This window comes from Xenopus tropicalis, chromosome 4 (assembly GCF_000004195.4).
Source record: "Xenopus tropicalis strain Nigerian chromosome 4, UCB_Xtro_10.0, whole genome shotgun sequence".
NCBI lineage: Eukaryota > Metazoa > Chordata > Amphibia > Anura > Pipidae > Xenopus > Xenopus tropicalis.
Window position 1 is genome coordinate 70143688 of NC_030680.2, and position 24957 is coordinate 70168644.

The following is a 24957-nucleotide window of genomic DNA, read 5'->3' on the forward strand; positions in this document are numbered from 1 at the left end:
GAAAAAAACAACTTTTAGTTTCATTCTGCTAGGCTTTCTGGCCCATTTCATAAATACAGATTACATACATTTGTTTAGAATTTGTTTATCCAATAGATAAAAGATGTGTGCAGACACCAAAGCTACAATAAAAGTCAGTGCTTTTTTTCTGAGAAAATATTTTCAACATGTGCGGCATTGGCATGTCACTTTAAATGAATAATCTTTCCTGTTTCTTCTCCTTTAAACATTCTGGCTAAGTAAACAACACATCTTTTAAAACTTTGAAAACTGCTTTCCCATATTATTACAATATCCATCTCATTTTGATACTATTTCACCCTAGATTCAGTTTCTGATTTTCTACAATGTTCATAAACCTGTTCAGTCTTCCTTTCAAAAATAACTACACACTGATGTGAAATGACCTTTGGACATGACTTCTGATAAACTCTGTGTGACACTTGGCTATGAGATTAACAAAGAAAAATCTGCTTGTTGCCAGAAGATAGGTGATCTAAATATGGAAGTTAATAACCCCAGTGTCTGTTTTGAAGGTTAAGTACCAATATGGTTAATATCTTCCAATATTGCCGTTATAACAATCTCAGCCAACAAAACACATCTGGCATGATTATTCTATGTTTATGCTACTACCTTCAATTATTCTGATCAATTAAAATAAGTTTTGGGCACAACCTGAACTCTATTTGCCAGTCTTTCTTTGTAACCGAGATCTTCTATATACTTTATGAATATATTTGCTCTTCTTTGGACTTTCTCTATTTCAACAGTCTTTTTGATTACACTAATAAAGGGGAGTAATAACCCTCTCCTCCCATAAGTCTGTGTTCTTTTAATAGAGGATGATATCTTATGGGCCCTTGCTGCTGTTGCCTAGTGTCATTTGTTACAGCTCAGTTTATTACTTACAAGTACTCCTAGATCCTTCTCCATCAAGACTTGTTTCCAGTAAGAGTATAAGCGGTAATTTTGTTAACTACCCAGACTGCCAGCTTGTCAAAATTCCCCTGCAAGCATGACATATCCTGAATAGATCAGATTTCGTCCAATGCATTGGTTCAATATCACATGAGAGGGCATCAGGCAAAATCAGAAATAGTTGCCTGTCTAACACTAAAAGCTATGCTTTCTAATTACTCCAAAAGTATTCCACAAGGCACTAAACTATGGTTCAAATACTAACCCCTGCCAAATTGTTTAGGCTAAGCTTTCTGTACTACCGCAGTGTTACTCATGTAAAACTGGATGCTCTAGTTTATGTAATAAGAAAAAGAAATGATTAAACACATTTGCATAATATCATATTTTTTAGCAATATGTCTGTAATATAAATACATATATTACACAAAGCTGCACAAAGAGAAACACAGTGACAACATTCAACAGTTGCCACAACCCGTCAATGTGAGAGAAATGCTGCATCCAAAGATCCTACAGGGTGCCAGCTGTTACCCTCGCCCAGCCCAGAACTAGGGGTAAGCCGACAGAAGCAGTACGTGCCTAGTGTCCCCCCCCCCCAACAACTGCACCCTAGGCACCCTCTTCTCTCTACTTACTGTTCCAGCCCTGAGTGGCGGCCATAATTAGAAAATTATTACATGCTTTTCTGAAATGAATAAATGAAACATCTGACAATGCAACACATAAGAGACTAGTGAACATTAGATTTGTTCTAAAGTTCTACTAAGTTTGACATTTCTACGTCTGTGCATGAATTTGTTAATAAGAGGCCAAAAATGTTTCTGTCTACTTTTAGAAGAGGGTTAAAGGCTATGCCAACTTCACGTTGTACTTCCCGCAAAGCAAAATTGTTGTCTATATGTTTTTGCAAAAAACAATTTTTTGTGTTAAGATCTTTTTATAGTCAAACCTGATATCATCCCACCTTTCCTTACAACACATTCATATACAGTACAATAAATATTTATATACAGTTGCTCTCCTGTATTTTTTTAAGATGGCCACCCCCAAATATTAACTGACCCTTAGATACCCTCCACTACATTTGGCCAAACTAGGAGTGCTAGCTCCACGATTTGGGAACCACTAATCTAATTGCAGTATCCTATAAACTCGAAAATATGCACAGTAGTCTGCCATGCACTATATTGCCATTTCGAATTAAACAATGTCTGACTGACTCTCAACATATTTTCACTTTTGGCTATTACAACCCTCCCAGAGCATACCATCAATCACCATGAGGCAAATTATGTTCAAGATGCAGCTGTATCCTGATATTTTGTTTCTGAGTGCTGTAACCCGGAGTTTATGTTCTTTCTTTTTCTTTCTTTTTATCTTTTTTTTCTTTTAGTTTTTTTAGTTTTTCTCGTCATTTCTGATGTCCCGATTTCGTTTCATTGTTTTTTTTCCTTTCAGTATTTTAAAAGGCTTTGGGATATGGGGATGTATAGATGCTATATAAATCCAAACCCCCTTGCTTATGGGAATCAATGCTGCCTATCCTAAGAATATATTACCATCACAAAAGTGTCTCACAGAAGTGTCTGCAGTATCTTTAAAACACCGAGGTCCCTGAATGATGCTCAGAGAAAAATAGGTTGGTAAAACCAAGATACGTGCAAGCTGAGCACTCGGGCTTGTGTCTTTTTCAAGATTATATGAATCAGCAGAGATGCAGGCAGTTCTGTTTGTTTTTATTACAGCTAGAACATGGAAAATGTGTAATGGTTATTAGCAACTATTCCATCTATTGTTAATAGCCAAGCACATTAACAGTAAGCACTTACCTTCCTAGGCTTTATAAAAGTTGACATTTTCTTTTATCTCTTAGATGAAACTGTACCAATAATTATTATTATCCCTTCTTTTATAGCGCCAACATATGACAAAGCAGTTTACAGAATGCTTATTTTTCTATTACTCCCTATAAGATGTTCACAACTCCCTAGTGGCTCACAGATTTGGTGCTCATATAGCTACCAAGTTAGAGTTGGTGGTGAGGCAGAAACCTGAAGTAACTATAAAAAAGGAACACTGGTTTGATTGTTACCTGTACGTGGATTAGGTACACTACAAAATTAGATGTAAGAAATACAATTGATTATTTAAAAAAAAAAACAGGGCTCATACAATAATTTAACAAAAAAAGACAATTAGGGGTCTTTTGGAATCTTTATAAAATGCATTTTCATGTCTCTATCTTGCACTAAAAGTTAGGCTAGTGGAATAAATTAAATGGTGTTATTATAATAGTGCAATGGGATATCATCTCTGGGAGAACCATGGCAATTAAAATGCTTTTCCCACTTGAACAGGAAATGTGTCCTCCACAGTCCATTTCCCATTCAAGAGAACCTGTACTTTAATCATTATATATGGTTTTCAAGGATGAATAAATGCTTTTTCAGCCAATATTACACTGGTTGTTGGCAGAGAGGAAGAAATAATAGTTCAAGGTTTGCACTGGAGGAGCCCCATACTCCATGATCACCTTCCTCATGGGCATGCAAGCATGTTTATTTCAGACTGGTAATGGAACAGTTGTTTGATCTCCACTGGCAAATTATTCCTTATTGTAAAAATTATATATTTTAGTAAGCCAAGTTTTTGCACAGGAAGTAGGTGAATGTGCTATGGCTTCTGTAAAATGATTTTATAGTGAGGATGCCCTAAAATAATATTCATTGCAGGCAAGCTATTTTTAGTGAGCTTAAGGTGATTCTGTCATGGGAAAACATGTATGTTTACAAAACATTTCAGTTAATAGTGCTGCTCTAGCAGAATACTGCATTAAAATACATTTTTTAAAAGAGCAATCAGAATTTTTTTATATTTCATTTGGAAGTTTGACATGAGACTGGACATATTCTTAGTTTCCCAACTGCCCTCATCCATGTGACAAGTTCTCTGATAAACTTCAGTCACTTCAGTTACTGCTGCATTACAAGTTAGACTAGCTGGGGGAAAAGGGAGGGGGGTGATATCACTCTATCAGCAGTACAATGGGAAAATAACAAGATAACAGCTTCTTCACACCTGCATTACTAAAAATGCTCTTATGCCCCTCCTAGTGATATTTTACATTGAAAAGGAGAAACAATAGCTTATCTTAAAGGAACAGTAACACCAATAAATGAAAGTGTATAAAAATAATTAATATATTATATACTATTGCTCTGCACTGGTAAAAGTTGTGTGTTTTCTTCATAAACACTACTGCAGTTTATATATATACCCTGCTGTGTAGCCATGGGGGCAGCCATTTAAATTGAAAAAAGGAGAAAAGGCACAGGTTACTAAGCAGATAACAGATAAGTAACAGATTCCCATTGTATTCTACACAGTTTATCTGGTATCTTCTTATGTAACCTGTGCCTTTTCTCCTTTTTTCAATTTAAATGGCTGCCCCCATGGCTACACAGCAGCTATTTCTATTAACTATAGTAGTCTTTCTGAAGCAAACACGCAACTTTTACCAGTGCAGGGCAACAGTACATTATATTTTAATTATTTTAAAACATTTTTATTTTTTAGTGTTACTGTTCCTTTAAAGTAGCTTCATTGTGAAGTGTTAGCTCTTTCTGAAAGCACAGGTCAGGCACAATGACCTGAGATGGCTGCCTACATATCAACAGTAAAACAAAAAAAATATACATTTATTGGTTTATTACTATTTCAATAAATGCAATTTTAAATGGTAGAGTGTTACCAAAAAAAACTACACCATAAAAATCAAGGAAAACTGTTTAGTCTTTTACCTACTACTCTGCTCTTAAGATTATTTGCATCTATCCTTCTGCACACACGTAAATATAAGTTCCAGAATATTATTGTCTCTCACTGCTGGTGGAGTAAGAATTTCAGCGCAGGAAAATATAAAACTGATTTCTTAGTAAACCTAAATGTTTGGCCCTGCATACAGTGTAATATTTATGTTAAGAAAAGAATGCAATCCAGCATACCATTATAAGTAAGCAGAAAATTTCAAATAGGGAGCCCACCCTTCTCTTTTTCTAGTGGCAATAGTATTATTGCTTAGGACCGTTATGACAATATTACAACAGTTCCATGAGACTAAGCAAGAACCACTCTGGCATCAGTGCCTCATTAAATTTCTCTGACTCAGTTAAAGATAAATTAGCAGTTCTTGGCAACTGTCCTATATTGTGTGTGGAACTGAGAAATGCCATAGAACAGCTTTGTTTCCTTTATTTAAGAGGAAAACATTCTGCAGCCATATCTGTCTGAACATAAGAAAATTTGTAACTGTTTATGTTAATAAGCAATACACCGCAGGAATTATTGTAGCAAAAATGCAATTATATAAATGTACTTTTTTCCACATGCAATAAGTCTGACTTTGTTCATTGAAAACAGCAAGAGAGTCTACACATGCATGATTGGACAGTATATAACAGATTATGATCCATTATGTCTATTGAGAAGGGACTATTGTATCGTCTAATTTTATTTTATTTTTTGCAGAGTCTACAAAACATAAATCAAAAGAAGAGATAGTCCACCTTATGTTTTCAGCACTTTGACCCTCTTCAACCCCTGCCAATTTCTATCTCATTTTTGTTTAACTTTTTACATCAGAGTTTAATTTTAAATCTGGTCCAGAAGACAGTGATGTATAGGTTACATCAACTGAAGCCTAAATTACACTCTCCCCAGTGAGTAAGGAATGAGGGGAGGATCTTCCACTTTCAAAGGGGTGGTTAAAGGAGAAGGATAGCATAGCATGTGCCCTGCCTGTTAGTTTATTCTAAAGGATGAACCAGTTCTATACTTTCTGCAGTATTAAAAAAAATTCTACCCTCAATATTTAGTTTTCAAATGTATAAGTGTTTTTGTTTAATTGCCTAATTGTAACACACATATTTAGGAAGCTGTACAAGGTAAAATGATGACTTTGGAGGGAGCTCAATACAGATTTACTATTACTGGGAGCAAGTGCTATGGACCATACATACATGAGGTCATTCATGAAGAGACTGGCCAGAAGGGGCTCAATAGCATGCCTGTTAGTACTCATGCAGAGAGAACTTCTGCCCCAGGTTTTGCAGAACTTTGCACTGCATGCGGTATTAAAATACACAGCAAGAGATGCAGAGCAAAACATTAGCAGGCACAGGCTAGCCTGTCCTTACCATCATAGGGCAGGTGGTAAGTACAAAGCCCCAATGAGGCCTGCACCTCTGCCATTGATTGCAAATAGTTGTGTAATCATAGCAGGTCTGGACTGGCAATCTGTGAATTTTGGAAAATACCAGAGGAGCTGTTGTAAGATGCCATAGACAGTCACTGTTTAGTACGCTGTTGGCCTCTGTGTACTTCAAATGCCAGGGCCTAGTTTGAATCCCCATCCAGACCTGAATCATCTAAAATAAAGCACAGAGACATGCGGCAATTCATTTTTTCTAGAAGGCAGGGTGCAAAGTGCAAAAAAATGGCATAGAGCACCCATTTTTTTAAACACTGCTTTCCCAGTGGCAAATGATGACTACAGTGTCAGACTGAGGTGTCCGAGGCCCACTGAGGCCACCACCCCTGGGGGCCCCACACCCCAGTCGCGAACTTTCTTAGCCAGAGGAGTGCCCCCCTCCACCCTCCTTCCCCCGCCCCCTCACGCACAAGCCACGTTGCATCGCTGCATTACCCTACATGACCTTCTTTAGCTTGCAAAGTATTCTTAGGGGCTAAAGGAGGAGGGCTAATTTACTGGCAGAGTTTGGGCTTGCCCACCCCCAATCTTGGATAAATTAGCCCTTACAAGATCTGAATCATAACAGGGTCAACTTTTTTATGACAGTTGTCACCATCTTCCTTAACACTTTATAATACGATCTGTTGCATAACCTGCTCTTTTTTCATACATATTTCCTATCTAACACTCTATGTTACAGAAACAGAAAATGAATGAATATTGCAACCAGATTAGACAGTTAGAGTCCTCCAGTGCCAATAAAGAAATTGTAGCTCACAAACCAGGACATTTTGCAATTAATATGGTAAATATTTTCTCTTATGTAAACTGTGAAACTATACAAGCACAAAGCTGCAGAATACATATCTTACTGATAAAACTGACTCCTGTTATTCAAAAAAAGATTGTTAATTACATCTGTTAATTACATCATATAATACATGAAAGTGTGTTGTAGCAAAGTAGCTTATTTATGAAAGCTGCAAAGCCATTAAGCTGAGAATATTTTGATATGTATCATATAATATTGTCCATATCTTGCACCTGTTCATCTTAGTGCTTAGAGATACTATTCAGGAAAGAGTGCTGAACTTTGTAACCACACAAAGAACCACACTAAGCTAAAACAGTACAGTACAGGGTTAGGAAAAAGCAATATGTAAACAATGCTGTCCCAGGAGAATATCACAGTTTCCAGTATTACAATAAGCATAAGGAATGCAAAAGGTGTAGTAACAGATTGTAGAGCCGTGCCTAAAAGGTTAAAGGGGTGGTTCACCTTTAAGTTAACTTTTAGTATTTTACAGAATGCCCTATTCATTGCAACTTTGCCATTGGTTTTTATTATTTATTTTTTATAGTTTCTAACTCTTTCTTCTAACTCTTTCCAGCTTTCAAATGAGGGTCACTGCCCCCGGCAGCCAAAAGCTGTTGCTCTGTAAGGCTACAATTTTACTATTATTGTTATTTTTTATTACTTATCTTTCTATGCAGGCCCTTTTGCAATTGCCCCTGCTTTATTAACACTCTACTCTACTGCCCACATTTTGCTACAGGACTGTGACTAAACTGTGGCAAAACTGTTACCCAAGTACTGACCAGATTATTAGGGATTCTGTCATGATTTTTATGGTGTAATTTTTATTTCTAAAAAAATAACATTTTATTCTTGAACCAACAATTGTATTTTTTTAGTTGTAATAGTGGTGTGTAGGCAGCTATCTCAGTGCATTGTGCCTGAGTCTGAGCTTTCAGAAGGAGCCAGCGCTACACATTAGAACTGCTTTCAGATAACCTATTGTTTCTCCTACTCCCATGTACAGTAACTGGAGGAGTCCCAAACTGGACTTGGATTTCTTACTATTGAATGCAAGTCTGATATCTACTGGGAGATGCTATCTTGCTTCCTTCCCATTGTTCTGCTGATTGCTTGATGGGGGGGGTGATATCCCTTTGACTTGCAGTTAAAAAGCATGCGTTAAAAAGCATGGGATAAATAAGTACCGATTCATCAAAGTCATTTTGCATGTGTTAATCCGCATATCGCATGTGCAAAAAAATGCATTATTGCAAAATATCACATTAATCTGTGCGAATTTAACACCTACTTAGGGCAGGCAGTACTTAAAGAAAATTGCGGTTCCTGAGCTTTTGGCAACACAACATGGAGTTTGCAGTTGGATTTTTTCAAGTATGTGTTGGCAGGGAAATGGTAATTTTCTGATCAGTAGTTTTCTGAAAGTAATGGTTAAGTGCGTAATATCATGCGCCAAATATCGCGCGAGGCGAAATATATCACGCACGGCGGGAAAATCGCTCATTGAGAGTTGAATAACACAAAGAACATCGCTTCTTAATTATGACACGTGCCCTTTTAGTGAATCGAGCATTCGCAAAAAAATAAGAAGTCGCAAAAAATAAAAAGTGATAAGATTTTTAACGCATGCTATAAATAGTGCTCGTTTTATCGACCTTTAGTGAATCGGCCCCATGGTATGGTAAAATTAGATTTGTTAATGCAAAGTGAATGATGTCACCAGTACTGCACCCCATCAGATTTTTTGGAAACACTCTATTATAGACTGCTCAGGCAAACTTACCTGCTTTCCATTCGCCACAGCAGAAAGCCCAGTAGCCGGAGCAACATAAAAAACTTTCTTTACTCTGTGGAGCCTATATACTCTGGTTAATGCCAAACAATCCACATGTAATCTAATATGATGGCAAGTATTCTCATCTGCTAAAATTCTTTACAAAAATAAACTTAAAAAGCAAAAAAATGAGCTCTTCCAGTGATCTGCCATTTCTCAGAAATGCTTCATTCAAAAGTTATTTTAAGCGGCTTCAAGCATTAATCTTGTATTTGCAGCACAAGAGAGAATTTGCCATTGTTCTACTTCAGCCTATGTAGAACATTGGCCTTTGCTCTGAACTAGTGAGAAGAGATATTTGTTAATAATTGCAAATGACAAGCTTTAAAACATGTTTTGCGACACTGTAGATCTCTTGCTTTAAAAGAACACTGGCATACCAGTTTAAAAAACACATGAATATAAGCAGCAGTCCTTTTATTCAACATATGTATGCCCTGCAAATGACACATACTGCAGGGAAATACTTTGGCTTTTTAAATTTATAGTATATCCCATTAACATATATATAAACCCATTATCAAGAAAGCTCTGAATTATGGCAAGGCCATCTCCCATAGACTCCATTTTAATCAAATAATTCAAATTTTTAAAAATGATTTCCTTTTTTGCTGTAATAATAAAACAGTACCTTGTGCTTGATCCTAACTAAGATATACAGTAATTAATCCTTTTTGGAGACAAAACTATCCTACTGGATTTATTTAATGTTTAAATGATTTTTTAGTAGGCTTAAAGTATGGAGACCCTAATTATGGAAAGACCCCTTATCTGAGAAACCCCAGGTCCCATACTTGTACCTTGCTTAGTACAAAGCCATCTATTTAACACACATAGCTCTACAAAACACAAATGAATCAATGTAGATGCTTTTTGCTCGCTCAAAGTACCAACAGAGCTTGGTTTAGTGCTTTAGGCACTATACCAGCTGTATGGGGAACAGCAGCTATATGGCTATACAGCCATAGAAAAAAATTCAGCTGGTGTAAGGAAGCTTTTCCTATTGTAAATACAACACCAGAAAGTCAAGAAGAGTGCAGTACAGTTTATGTAATATAGTTACATAGTTACATAGTTACATAGGGTTGAAAAAAGACCAGTGTCCATCAAGTTCAACCCATCCAAGTAAACCCAGCACACCCAACCCACACCTACCAATCTATACACTCACATACATAAACTATAAATACAACCACTAGTACTAACTGTAGATATTAGTATCACAATAGCCTTGGATATTCTGATTGATCAAGAACTCATCCAGGCCCCTCTTAAAGGCATTAACAGAATCTGCCATTACCACATCATTAGGAAGGGCATTCCATAACCTCACTGCCCTCACCGTGAAAAACCACCTACGCTGCTTCAAATGGAAGCTCCTTTCCTCTAATCTAAAGGGGTGACCTCTGGTGCGTTGATTGTTTTTATGGGAAAAAAGAACTTCCCCCAACTGCCTATAATCCCCTCTAATGTACTTGTACAGAGTAATCATGTCCCCTCGCAAGCGCCTCTTTTCCAGAGAAAACAACCCCAACCTCGACAGTCTCACCTCATAGCTTAAATCTTCCATCCCCTTAACCAGTTTAGTTGCACGTCTTTGCACTTTCTCCAGCTCATTAATATCCTTCTTAAGGACTGGAGCCCAAAACTGCACTGCATACTCAAGGTGAGGCCTTACCAGGGACCTATAAAGGGGCAAAATTATGTTCTCATCCCTTGAGTCAATGCCCTTTTTTATACAAGACAGCACTTTATTTGCTTTAGTAGCCACAGAATGACACTGCCTGGCATTAGACAACTTGTTATCAACAAAAACCCCTAGATCCTTCTCCATTAAGGAAACCCCCAACACACTACCATTCAGTAGATAGTTTGCGTTTATATTATTTCTACCAAAATGCATAACTTTGCACTTATCAACATTGAACCTCATTTTCCAGTTTGCTGCCCAGTTATCTAATTTTGTCAAATCGCTCTGCAAAGCGGCAGCATCCTGCATGGAACTTATAGTTTTGCACAATTTAGTGTCATCAGCAAAAATAGAAACAGTACTGTCTATGCCCACCTCCAGGTCATTAATAAACAAGTTAAAAAGCAAAGGCCCAAGGACTGACCCCTGCGGTACTCCACTAACCACACTGGTCCAATTAGAAAATGTTCCATTTACAACCACTCTTTGTACTCTATCCTTCAGCCAGTTCTCTATCCAATTACAAATATTATGTTCTAGGCCAATATTCCTTAATTTGATCACTAACCTTCTGTGAGGTACTGTATCAAACGCTTTAGCAAAGTCCAAGTAGATGACATCAACTGCCATTCCAGCATCAAGGTTCCTGCTCACCTCCTCATAAAAGGCGACTAAATTAGTCTGGCAAGATCTGTTACGCATAAAACCATGCTGGCACAAACTAATAGTATTGTGAACTGCAATGTATTCAAGTACCCTATCCCTTATTACCCCTTCCAAAAGTTTTCCTACTACTGATGTCAGACTAACAGGCCTATAGTTTTCAAGCTGAGAACGGGATCCCTTTTTAAATAACGGCACCACATTAGCAATCCGCCAGTCTCTTGGCACCATGCCAGACCTCAATGAATCCTGAAAAATTATGTGAAGAGGTTTGGCAATCACAGCGCTCCGCTCATATAATACCCTGGGATGAATCCCATCCGGCCCTGGACCTTTGTTTACCTTTACATGTTCAAGTCTCTTTTGAATTTCCTCCCGAGTGACCCATGCGCCAGTAGCTAAATTACTAGAACTGGGCATATTACAAAGGAAGCCTTCATTATCTGGCTCCTCAGATGTATAGACAGATGAAAAATAAGAGTTCAAAATTTCAGCTTTTTCCCCGTTCTCATCAACCAACTTACCCCCCCGTGATAATAAAGTTCCCACTCCTTCTTGCTTCATTTTTTTACTATTCACATAATTAAAAAATAATTTAGGATTCTTTTTACTCCTAGCAGCAATATCCCTTTCCATTTCTATTTTAGCTTGCTTGATAGCTTTTTTGCATGCTTTATTTGCTTCCTTGTACCTGATGAATGTTTCTGCTGTCCCAGCTAACTTGAATGCCCTAAAAGCACGTTTTTTCTTACCAACCTCTACAATAACACTTTTATTCAGCCATAAAGGTTTTGCTTTGCGATGCCTCTCCTTGCTTACAAGGGGGATATACTGTTGTGTAAACCTACAAAGCAATGTTTTAAAGATGTTCCATTTTCCTTCTGTGTCTAACCCCATGAAAAGCCTTTCCCAGTTGACACATTGCAGAGATGCCCTTATACTGGCAAAGTCTGCACGTCTAAAATTAAGCATATTAGTTACTCCCTTATAGCGCTGTCTCTGCAGCATTATCTCAAAGGAGACCATGTTGTGATCACTGTTCCCCAAATGCTCACCCACACAAATGTTAGAGATGAGTTCATTATTATTAGAAATCACCAGGTCCAAAATAGCGTCATTCCTAGTGGGTTCTTGAACCGCCTGAAATAAAAAGTTGTCATTTAGCATATTTACAAACCTACTAGCTTTTTCTGACTTAGCCACCCCATTACTCCAGTCAATGTCCGGATAATTAAAGTCCCCCATAACAACAACTTGACCCAGTTTTGAAGCCTCCTCCATTTGCAACAATAGCTGGGCCTCATCCCCCTCATCTATACGGGGTGGTTTATAGCATACACCAATGATCATTTTCTTTGTGACCTTCAGCCCTACTGAAATTTCTACCCAAAGAGATTCAACGTTTTCATTGGTAATGTCTTTATTACATGGCTTTAAGTCTGACTTTACGTAAAGACAAACCCCTCCACCCTTTTTAATCTCTCTGTCCCTCCTAAAAAGTGTATAACCATTTAAATTCGCAGCCCAGTCGCATTTATCATCCCACCAGGTCTCAGTGATACCTATTAAATCATAGTTTTCAATACATGCAATAGCTTGCAGCTCCCCTAATTTACCCGACAAGCTACGCGCATTAGCCAGCATGCAGCGGAGATGATTACTTCTCCCTCTGATGTTTAGCTAAGGGAGAATTAGAGCTAAGGCAATTATGAGACTGCTTTCCTTGTAACGGAAGCTCCTTATCTGATAAACTATATGCCCCCCTCACTCCTCCCCCACAACCCTTTGCTAGTCCCCCTACCCCGTCTACACTAATTTTCCCATGGAATTCTAGCTCACCCACCCCCCCTTGTCTAGTTTAAACACTCCTCCAACCTCTTAACCATTCTCTCCCCTAGCACAGCAGACCCCCTTCCATTGAGGTGCAATCCGTCAGGGCTGTATAGATTGTACCCCAAGGAAAAGTCAGCCCAGTGCTCTAGGAACCCAAACCCTTCCTTCCTACACCAAGACTTTAGCCCTACACCAAGACTTTAGTTTATGTAATATATGTGTAATATGAGCAGATTTCTCACAATGAAAAACTACAGCAAGTAAATTCCTATTACAGTTTCTAAAAAAATCACAATGGCAAAAATATATCTATTGAACATTCCTTGCTGAACTGTATGGCTGGCCTGAATTAGACATGTAACATTTACATAGTGGCTGTTGTAAACCTATGGTGTACTATTGGGTGCCCAACCAAAGTATAGATGGCAAAGGACAGCCTAAACCCAAAAATCTTTAGACCTCAGACTTAAATAGATCATAGTCATCAAAACAAAATGCTTTCCACTGAATGTTGTGGGAGACAATACAAGAGTTTTGTTATCACAGCTTGTCTATGTGAAATAATCTCCTCCAGTAACATAAGTGTTATTGGTTCCAACAGTAGGTATAAGTCTTTCCCCCTGCAATTAGACCTTACACTTCTTTGTTAACTCCACATGACATCATAGTAATGAGAAGGCAATAATCACTGAGAGAATGAGATAAACTCATGTTTAGAGAGACATATCAAGAGTGAAATAAATCAATTTTGTGTTCACATTGTTATGAATGGTTTCTAATAACCTGACAACTTGATATACCACCCTGTTTGACGCTGCATTTGACTGATCATGGCATCTCAATCTCTTTAATGAGGATGAGAACATAAACATGTTGATTTGATAAACAGAAGATATCTAGCTTGACAGAATTCATTTGCATTTGATTTTCACTCTTTCTGTTTTGTTTTGTTTCTTTAAAAAAAGGTAAGTTATGTATCTTTAAACAAACACAGATCTTTTATAAACTGCTCAAAGTCTCCAAGCAGACACAAAACCAGCTACCTTTGCTATACTGGCAGCTTATTTATTTTGCCCCACTCACTGTGAATTTTTGATAGGGAGCTTTCATTGTGCTACTATTCTACCACTGTTTAACTTTCATGGGTTCTTATATTATATATTCATATTACATGAATTATTGTTATATAAATACAACATATGTGATACAGAATGACAAGATCCCATGCCTGCCATTAAATCAATTTTGCAAATCTAAATCATCCAAAGTTAGCCTGAAAACAAAGAACTCATGTATGGGTTTATGATGCAGGTCAATGAAGCACAAGTTTAGGCCAACAGACAATAAGGGCAGCAGAATATATATTTGTAAAAACTGTATTACTAATGAATTTATCATTTAGGGTGGCTACCATGGGAGACATTTGTGGTCTAGAATGGTGAAGAAATGCATTTTGATGACATCTTTATCAAAGAGACGGTGGTGTCTTCTTGCGCAGTAGCCAAAATCAGGACAAGCTTGAAATACACCCCTTGTCTTTAGTAAAAGATTAATGTCACATTTCTACAGTTCCATTTTTAAATCTATAATTTTATGTATGAGTTATAAAGGTATATAGCATTCATTGGACCAAAGGGTTTCATGTTAGTGAGTATAACAGTATTTACTGGTGTAGTGCAATTGTAACAAAACTGTGTGAAGTTTCGTCCAGTTTAGTAAGTGGGTTTCTGCTTTAAATACACATGGGTTACACAACATGTATAAAGGAACTTAATCTCTTAATACAAATTGCAAGGGTTTCACAATACACCTAATTTATTGCGCTGGCATTAACTTATATCTGATCTTTCAATGTATATAATATTGTACTTTAAATGTGTCATGAGCAGTGAAAGGTTGAGAACAAGTTGTCTGTACAAATGAAAGTTATCTGCTCAGTACAGGAGCCTATAGAAGAAGTTCTGCCATGTGCTATGCTTAATTGCAGCATGAAGCCACACTTCAAAGATATGTATGACATAAGTACAAAGCAAGCAGGTCAATGGGTCTGTTAAGCCATCTTCATTCTGCTTTTTATCACAGATGGTGTATTTCTAGAATTAAGGCTAGAAATGCACCGTGCCATTTTATAACAATTACTGTGCTACTGAAAGCTGGTATATATTTATTTTCCATTAAACATAGATAATTATGACATAATTTAATTGAAAAAAAAAGAATTCATTTTTAAATAATACCCTTCTAGCTTGTATTACATAAGAGATCATTGCTGTCCTTTTATTAGTGTAATTGCTTTCATATCATTGTGTCCACGGCCTTGAAGTAGGTAAACTTGAAAAAATAAACTGTCCTCTATCATAGTATTTAAGATTAAAACAAGCAATCAATCAAAGTTCTAAAATCTTGACACAATTTTTCAGAGCTTACTTCCAAAGTGGGTGAAAAGTTCTAGTAAGTTATGGCAGCCAATTAGCAAGTAGCATTTACTAATGACCTGTTTTAAACCAAATATTTGATTGGTTGCTAGAATTGACCGCTAGCATTACCCACAAACACATTTAGTGGTTATCTTATAACAGGCTGAAACTTTGCTCCAGTTTTAGAGAGCCATATCCATCAATTAGATGTTTGCTTGCAAGCAGCAGATCTATTCATCCTAGCAACCAATCAAACATTTGGTTTAAATGGGTCACTAGTAAAAACAATGTTTATAATATAAATTGATTAGGAATTGTGTTCGTGTGCAACCAATGGAGGTGAGGCATATAACAAACAATGTTAAATACTGTACCTGCATCTTACAGCATCCAAACATTCCTATTGGGTGTGTGTTCAAGACACACACCCAATTGCAGCACAATTTTAATGCATATTGTGAGAATTAATAAGAATCTGTGTGTGAGTATCCTAATTATTTTGGACCAGCATAGGCACATTTTAGGTGACATAAATGCATCATTTTGTACTTATTCTACAGCATAATTTGGATAAACTTTTTTTTACAATAGAAATGAATACATTCTGATTTGTCTGAGGGATCACATTTAAAGGGAAACCTTTGGTGCAAGATCTATTTGAAATTATAATCTGCTGCTTTGTATTTGACTAATGGATATATTAAGAGCTGAAAGTTTAATTATGTTCCTTTGGTTTTCCTAGCCTCTATAAAATCCTTTCTTAATATGCTTTCAGATTAAGACCTAGCTGCTTCTGATTAAAGGTGGTGCGATCATTTGGTGAGGTCACCAAACAAGTGGATCATCTCCCTATATGCCCATCTATGGTGAGCAATATTGGGATAATTTGATCATTTGGCCCTAGGGCTAAATGATCAAATTAACATGGAATGTATATGGGTCTTCAAACCAAGGACCGCATAAAGGACCTGATGCAGTCATCGATCTGCCCAGTTTTAGGCCAGATATCGATAAGGTAGGTCCATCAGAGGTGACCATACATGGGTAGATAAGCTGATGAATCCATCTGAATGACCTCAATCGGCAGCTGAAGTCTGTCCATATAAGGCCACCTTAAGTCTGTCTGGCCACAGCCCTCTTTTCACTTTCCAATACCTTTTATGTCAAAATAACCTTACAAGAAGCCTACAAAGGTACATTATAGTCTGGTCACCATAGGTTTGTGGTATGATAATATTGGGAGCATGGTGCATTAGAAATAAGTTATGATGGGGTTTTTAAAGGTTAGTTTAACAGGAATAACCTCATAGGTTATCTGATAGTCTGTTCAGAATCCTTAAACTATGCTGGAACAGATATTCCAGAATTCCTAAGCACAATTCTGCAAAAACATTTAAAGATAAAATGGCCCTTTAATTAGTGATTTAACACTTCACCATGCTTTCACCATGTCAAAGATATTACTGCAATGCCGAAGGGCAATGGAATTATGTTAGTATGTGCCAGACATGATTCAGGAATACAGATGATGACATCCTGCCTACTGGTGAAGGTGAGAGGAATATTATGAGACAAATATTTAAATCAATAAAGAATGCAATTGTTACACTGGCTCATAAGAAAGAACTCAATGTCTGCTGGAAACTGAAGGACCGACTTTCCTTTGCATCAGAGCAGATTGGAGGAACTAAGAACTGGAAATCAAATTGAATTCAGTCTCTCTCTAGTTAGCTATTTTTTCAATCTTATACTGTTTATTTGGAATTTGGTCTAATATTTAGGTTTTAAACAAAACTGTACAAGATTTTGTGACTGTAACACATAATGCACAATTCCAATTGAAATATATTTTATCTTCTGTAACACCATAGGCAATACTAGCAAATATGTAGACAATTTCATTTGAACTGTTATTCCCTGATCATCCCTTTGTCAAAATGTACTGGCTGTGCAGTGTTTATTTGTGTCTCATCCCTGATATCTATCTCACTGTTTTAAATGATCAAAATTTGTTTGTAAACAGCAATTGGGTCTTGCACTTTCATTCAACATTCACAGTGTTAAGCTGGCCGTACACGCATTGATATAATCTACGCAACTACGTTTTGTACTATTTTCGGATTGTTTCTGAGCTCCAAATTATTGGTCTGATCATTTTTGTACCATGGCGATCAGTCATTTAGCATATTGGACAGGTTAGAAAATTTTAGTTGGATATGAATAAAATCTATGCATGCGCTGAGTGACAATATCCTTGGGTGACCTGTAAAGCATTTCTGGGACATCATTATTGTAAGAGTGTTGTCTGCTTTTTTTATGTTTATTTTTTAAGGTTGATGATTTATTTACATACTGTATTTTTAAGAGAAACATTGTGACCACCAGAAGTAAAATTACAAAGCTAGTGTGCATTGATGCTATTTAAAAAAGGACTTACGCCCATACAATCTCAAGGAAACTTGCTACCATGATGAAATGGGAACCTTGGAAGCAATGCCAGCCTAAACCTTGTGGGAATTCCAAGATCTCCTAGCAGGGTGCATCCATGGACACAACTGACTTGAACATAGAGAACTGAATATCAATACTATTAATAAGGCCATACCCAAGAAATGAAACAATAACCACTAATAGTAAAAACAGCTGTAACTTGCATGCAATTTGGTAAAAAATGCATATATAATAGTGTCCAATGGTAAGCATTGTAACAGATGCTACTTGGTGAGCTCCTGCAGTGACACTGCAATTCCGAGAAAAATGCTGCATTGTGGGAAAAAAACAATTGCATTCAAAATGTCCTTTACACTTGTGTCATAAATAAGTTCTGTAGTGTTTATTTAGAAATGATACTGACAAGCAAAAGGTAAATTAAAAGAATGTGCTATTAATGAATATTATTGCTATTACAATTAAGAAATAATTATGTCCAACCGTTGCATGTAAAATGCCTTGCTTTTGGGGTGACTGTCTCTTTGAATATATGATCTTCTGTTTATTATTAAGGTGGCATATACTCTTGTGGATAGTTTAGGTGCACTTGAGTTAAGTTTTACTCTCTCCACTAGGGATTCCTTTATAAATATTGCAATGTCCAAGCAAGGAGAGTCCATCGTCTATGTTCTAATCTATAAGATAAAAAAAAAGTAATTAGTTATTTGTCCACACAGAAATGTGGAGAAGACAATTTACTAGTAGCATACTCTACAGCACTAATACACAAGCATAACACTGAACATACACAGAACAAGTTAATACAGTAATAATTGTACAGCTCTCGGCATTTTTCTCTTATGTCAATGTATGTATGTATAACTTTATTTATAAAGTGCCACAAGGGTATGCAGCGCTGTACAATCTTACAATATACAAAATTACACACAGGGAGGACAAGTGTTGTAATAAATACAATAAATAAGTATAAATACACAGGGAGTAAGTGCCATGTGACACAGTAAAAAGGAGGTCCCTGTCCCGTAGAACTTATAATCATTTTATATAGGAAGCCCATGCTTAGGACAAAATCCAGTGAGAAAAATCCGCTCTGCTTGATTGACATCCCAGTGAGCCTCTTCAGATATCAGTTGATTCTTCTGGCCATATAAACCATTAGGCTGAATAAAGAGAGTCACAAGCCAATGTCTGTTTGTGTATGGGCACCGTTATGGACGAAAAACTCTTGCAGACCCTATTTAAACACTTACTAAGCAACATTCCCCTTTATACATTAGACATTGCCTTTGATATTAGTTGAATGGATCCGAAAGCTCATTAATATTGAACTGGATTTTGATAACCATGCGCTAAGTAAATAGTAGACAGTTCAACACTAAACTAATTGCACTTAGCTAGAGCCAAGGACATGACCTATGCTCTATCTCACAAACGCAACCAGGAAAACCATTGACAAACTGACAGCAAGTTTGCTCCTATCAGAACTGTTCTTTCTCAGTAAAATACTTATATTTTTATTAAACTTTTAAATGTTCTTACTGCTTGTAAATGTTGGTGATAATAATACTTACTCCAAAATTTCAGTTCTGCTTTGCAGTGTGTGCATTTTACCATTCTAGCTTTATGACATATAGTTAGCACCTTTTCTGGAAAATAATACAGGCTTTTCTATATATGTTATCTCTCTTTCATAAAAGTCGAATTAAGTGTTATTGTTACCAGCTAAGACCAGTAAAATACCATACAAAAGGCAACCCTAAATGTAGTACAAGTATGGGATCCCTCATTTAAAAATGAGTTATCTAGAAAGTTCCATATTTCAGTATTGCCATCCCCCCTATACACCATTCTAAGCAAATAATTAACATTTATGAAAATGATTTTCTTTTTCTCTGTAATAATAAAACAGTACCTTGTGCTTGATTCTAAGTTGCACAAATGAGTATTGGTGGCACAACTATTCTATTGGGTTCATTTAATGTTGAAATTATTTTTAGCAGACTAGTGGTACCATAATCTGTGCATCATTTTTGTGTTGCATTGTAAACACATGTAGCAGCAAGCTGAATGTCAGAAAACAGTTTATACTACAGAAGCCTGAAAATATATCACAATACTCCCTTTGTACATTTCTCTCTATTAAGTTTATGTTTTCCTTTAGCTTTCTTGTTGCTTTTAAGGACAAGGACAAACAGAGCAAAAATAAGGCTTTAATAAGGCTATATTGCAATATTAATGGCATTGCATATATTTTTTGTTGATCACATTAGTTACTGTAATTGTATAAAAAGAGTGCACTTTTCTAAACTTTTGGAGAATTTGCATTATAAATATGTTGCCAGAGGTAAATGTACTGCATAACTAACCAGTATTAATGAGCAGAGGACAGGAAATAGTTTAACCCTTGGATTTGCCCATACAGTGTAACACCCCTATTCGAGAAGTTATTCAGTAAATAAAGAACATATAGGAGGACAAGGACAAAACAGAAAGGCCAGATAGCCATTATATTTACTCCCCCCATACATCTGTCAAATTGCAAAAATCTCACTACAGGTCTAGAACAGAAAAGGATAGAGAAGAAGGAACAATTAGTAGCTATTGCCTTTTTTATGGGCTTTACAACCACTCTGATGATTGACAATTCCCCCCTTCATGACTGTTAATGACACCCCCCCCCCCCCCCCCCCCGCATACCTCTGCCAAACTGCAAAACTTTCAGTATAGGTTTAGCACAGAAATCCCCAAGAAATTTGAATGCATTAGCCCATGTGGACAGAATGAGCACATATTGATTAGGCTTATTATTTTGCATAGACCCTAGTCCCAATTTCCTTATTACAGTACTTAGTACAGATGCTTTTCTTATGTTACATTGCATAGTGTTGTGAAATTCAGAAATCTGGAAATCACTTGAAGTAGAAAAGATCAATTTTATTTCTACCCTAAGCGAATTCCGGTTTTCTGAATTTCCACTACAACAGAAATTTGACTGTGTCTGTAATACTGAACAAACCATCCCTGTTGTTCCCATGTTACACTGGAAAAGTGCAGATTTCATATGACAGAGTTCCCTATCCCCATTAATATGTTACATTGTTTAGATTCAAAAATAAATAAAATACTTGCAAAAAAAAAGCTTTAGTTACTAGTTGTTGCTCTGTGCTGCAACCAAATACAATTGTATACCCTTTATCAAATGTGTCAAACACTTGATAAAGGGTATTAACCTGAAACATGTTGTGTTACTACTACCCACAATAAATGTTTTGCAGCAAACCTGCTGAAGATTTTTTTCCTATTTTTTGGATTTCTACAATTGTTTAGATTCCTCAGCACCCATGTTAAGATACACAAACCCTAGATATTATTATATTTTGGCTATTCCGCAATAAACACTGCCTTCAGTGTCATGTGTCATGTGTCATAACACATACTTCCTAATCCAGTGTCTACATTACACTGCACAGCAGAGCCACACTGGTGATGCTATAGAGCAAAGTCCCTACATGCCATCACATTGTATCTATGTAAAGCAATCATATTTGCCAAATAAAGAATGTTGTAGTGTAGCATTGGTCTTAAGTTGATCACACTTACACCTATTTGCTAAATTTTCAACCTAATCCAACAACCCAGGACAAAAAAGAATTTTGGTAACTGAGTAATGGGGAATAAATATTTGGTAAGTAGAAAGATAAATCAAGTAGAGTAGATAAAGGTTAAAGAAGGGGGCAGAAGAGAAACTAAATGGTTGAAGGGATGTGCAAGTATAAGGGGGAATGAAAGAAATGTTGTGCAGCAGAATGGAAATGAAAAGAGCAATTAGTTAAGAGGGGTAGTAGAGAGACCACAAAGGAAAGGGTTACACAAGATAAAAATGCCATCCAAGGAGAACAACCATGTAAAAAGATGTGAGACAATATCCATTGTCGAAAGGTTGGAAAAGATTTTACACCCATGATGCAGAATAATAATTGACAAGTTGTCACGGCTTGCTGATATTGTGGCAATGCATATAAAAAATTTTAAAAACTTGTTGTCTTTTGGTTTTATTTGTACTTATCAACTGTGTGCATATGACTTTTCATAATGTTATTTATTTGGTTGAAATGTAAGGTTGCCAATGAACACTTGGGCATTTTCATGTACGTTTGTTGACTATCACATGTACAGTCATGACATGCACTGAAAGTGATTGTTTAATGACAAATCTCTGCCATTCCCACTTATTGGCAGATTTTATTACTGAATAACCACAATTTTTAAACCCATCAAATTGATTTTTAGAACTATAATGTTGGACCCATTTGTAAATCTACCATGCTTTGTACACCACCAACCATGATAACTTTATGATAGAATATGATAACTTCCTGAAATTGGTCATTTGAGAGTACAAAATCTGAACCTTTATGGCCACCTGAAGGGAAATTAAAAAAGTAGAAGAGAAAGAAGCATGAACAGAGATTTTTTTTTTTTGTTTTTTTAAAAAGGAGAAATTATGGGAAGGGAAAAACAAAAGGTAAATTTAGAAAAGGAACAACAAAAAGAAAGGATAGGCTGGAAGAGTGGAAGGAAAAGGGGGGACATGAAAGGTGAATTGGTAAGGGTAGAGGAACTGGACATTAGCAAGGGTATAGAAGAATGAAGGGGAAGAACTAGATGTTATTAAAAGGGATCAGATGAGAGTAGGTAAGAAGTTGACCAGATGACAAAACTGAAGGAGGAGATGGGGCAGTAGAATAAAGAGGGATAGATAATTGTATTTTAAAGCTATACAAGGAACAGGAGGAGGACAAGTGGGTAAAAAGAAAGAGGAGAGAAAAGACAAGAAAATAAATAGCATTGGAAACCAGAACTAAAGAGATGGCTGATATATCTCTTAAGGAAAACAAAAAATACTGAATGGGCCCTTAACAGGTAAGATGCTTGCTATGTACACTTCCTGTGGCTGCTAAGCAACCACTTTTGGCACCAGGAAACTGGGGGTTTTAAATTTTGTCACACTACTATGGATCTGGTCTGGTAATGTTGAGCAAAATAAATCTTTGTAAGACTACTTCAGCAAATCCTTGATTGTTGTTCTGCATTGTTTATGTTGTTTAAACTGTTTATAGTGTGCACCTAACATTCACACTCACTCGCCCCCTCTCTGTCTCTCTCCCTCTCTCATTCTCTCTCTCTCTCTCTCTCTATATATATACTGTATATATTCTATATATTCACCATATCTCTTTTACATAGCAGTGATATGTTTGGATGGATTACCAGTTCCCAAATCTTTTGAGTTAACTATTAATTCTACTTAATGAAGTTACTGGAGGCATGGAGGGAGGACAGGCTCCTACTCCCCTAAAAGCTAATATAGAAGTGACATCTGTACAACTATTGTGTCCATGCATCCCTAGTATAAATATACAATGATAATGTGGGGGACAGATAAACAATTGAAATTAAACAATGATTTTGTTCTGCAATCACACTGGCATGCTGAGTGCTGTAGTTCAATGAGCTGCACCTGTTGTGATAAAAACAAAGATTGAAAATCAATTCTGATTGTGAAAATATCTGTGTTTTAAGTAAACAAATGGCCATAGGTCCCTTGCATCTTTATTTAACTGCACATCAGTATTTATTAATTGTGTGGTGGAAGCTGCCATAGTGTGCAGCTATTGAGTGGCATAGCAAAAGTTCTAGATTCAGTAAAGGTTGACTTTTCCTAATTTAAAGGCAGAATTTTGATGTTTTATAAAAATGATAAAGTATCAGCTAATGAATGGACAGAACCTGTCACACTTGCTACAATTAGAAAATTGGCAAGCGCAGGGAGGCTAGATGGTCTAATATATTGGGATGGGGGTGCTGGCAGTGAACTGAGGGTATAAGGCACCCTAAGTGGTAAGAGGCCAGAATATATCTTTGCTAAGGAACAGGCTCCCAAATGTTACGCAACTGAGTTAGAACCTGCATTTCTTACCTGAGCAGAGTAACAAACAGAACATCACAGAATGGCACCTCAAGGTAAGAAGGGAAATATTTATATTTATACCTTTTAAACTGTTTGGAAACAAAAAACAATTTTAAAGCTGACTAAATCAAGTAATATCACATTAACCCTCCAAACCATTCAGTAAACTAGCAGCTGTTAACCCCAAAGATAACTCACATTCAATTTTAGATTTTAAGCAAGTGATAATTTTTAGCAAGTTTGACGAATCAGGGGCTGGGCCATAAACTGTTGACATGTCTTAAAAATGGAGGAATAGTTGCTGCCTTAGAGGAAAGAATTTCTCAGCCTTGAGACTAAAGAATAGAGAAAAGGTAAATACGGGTGAGGGGGGTGGCATGTGGTTTCCTATTGCCCGTTATGTCTTACATTTCACATACCCCCCTCCCCAAGAAAGTATGCCATTGCCTGTGAGTATTTTATGCCATTTGTCCTAACAGAAGAATATTCGCTGAGTGCCTGTGTCATTTAGTGCATTCAACTTTCTTTCCGCCCCCTTTGTAAACAGGAGGCATTCTGGGATGCAAGGGCAACAAGTTCGTCTATCAAAGCGGCTGACAAATCCGCAAATATTATCATTGCCTCTAAAGCGACCACTTTTCCCAAGGTGGGAAAGGGAAATGGATTGCTAGCCAATTACAGCATTTTCTAAATAACTTCTTATGAGAACGGAGAGAATGTAACTTGACAAATAGGACGATTGTGTGTGGAGAGACCGCGGCTGCCTGACGCTGCTCTCCCGCCTTCTCTCCGGCTCGCCTAGCGGCTGTAGGCGGAATAGCACGGAGTTAGCAGAGGGATATGCTGCAATTACTGCACTGCATTAGCTAGCAAGGAAAGGGGAGCAAAATGAGAGCTATACAAATTACGAGGACATGGGTCTATCAGCTGTTCTTTCCAGCTCTTTATTTTTAACTCTTTATGTGCTCCCCATCGTTTTAAATACAAGCAGCTGGAGAGACGTGTTTTGACTTTTGGTCTCGTAAGAACTGTACTATTTCAATTCTAGTTGTATTTAACCCCAGCGTAGGTAACAGTGCAGAAATGTAGCTTTACACGCTTTTACA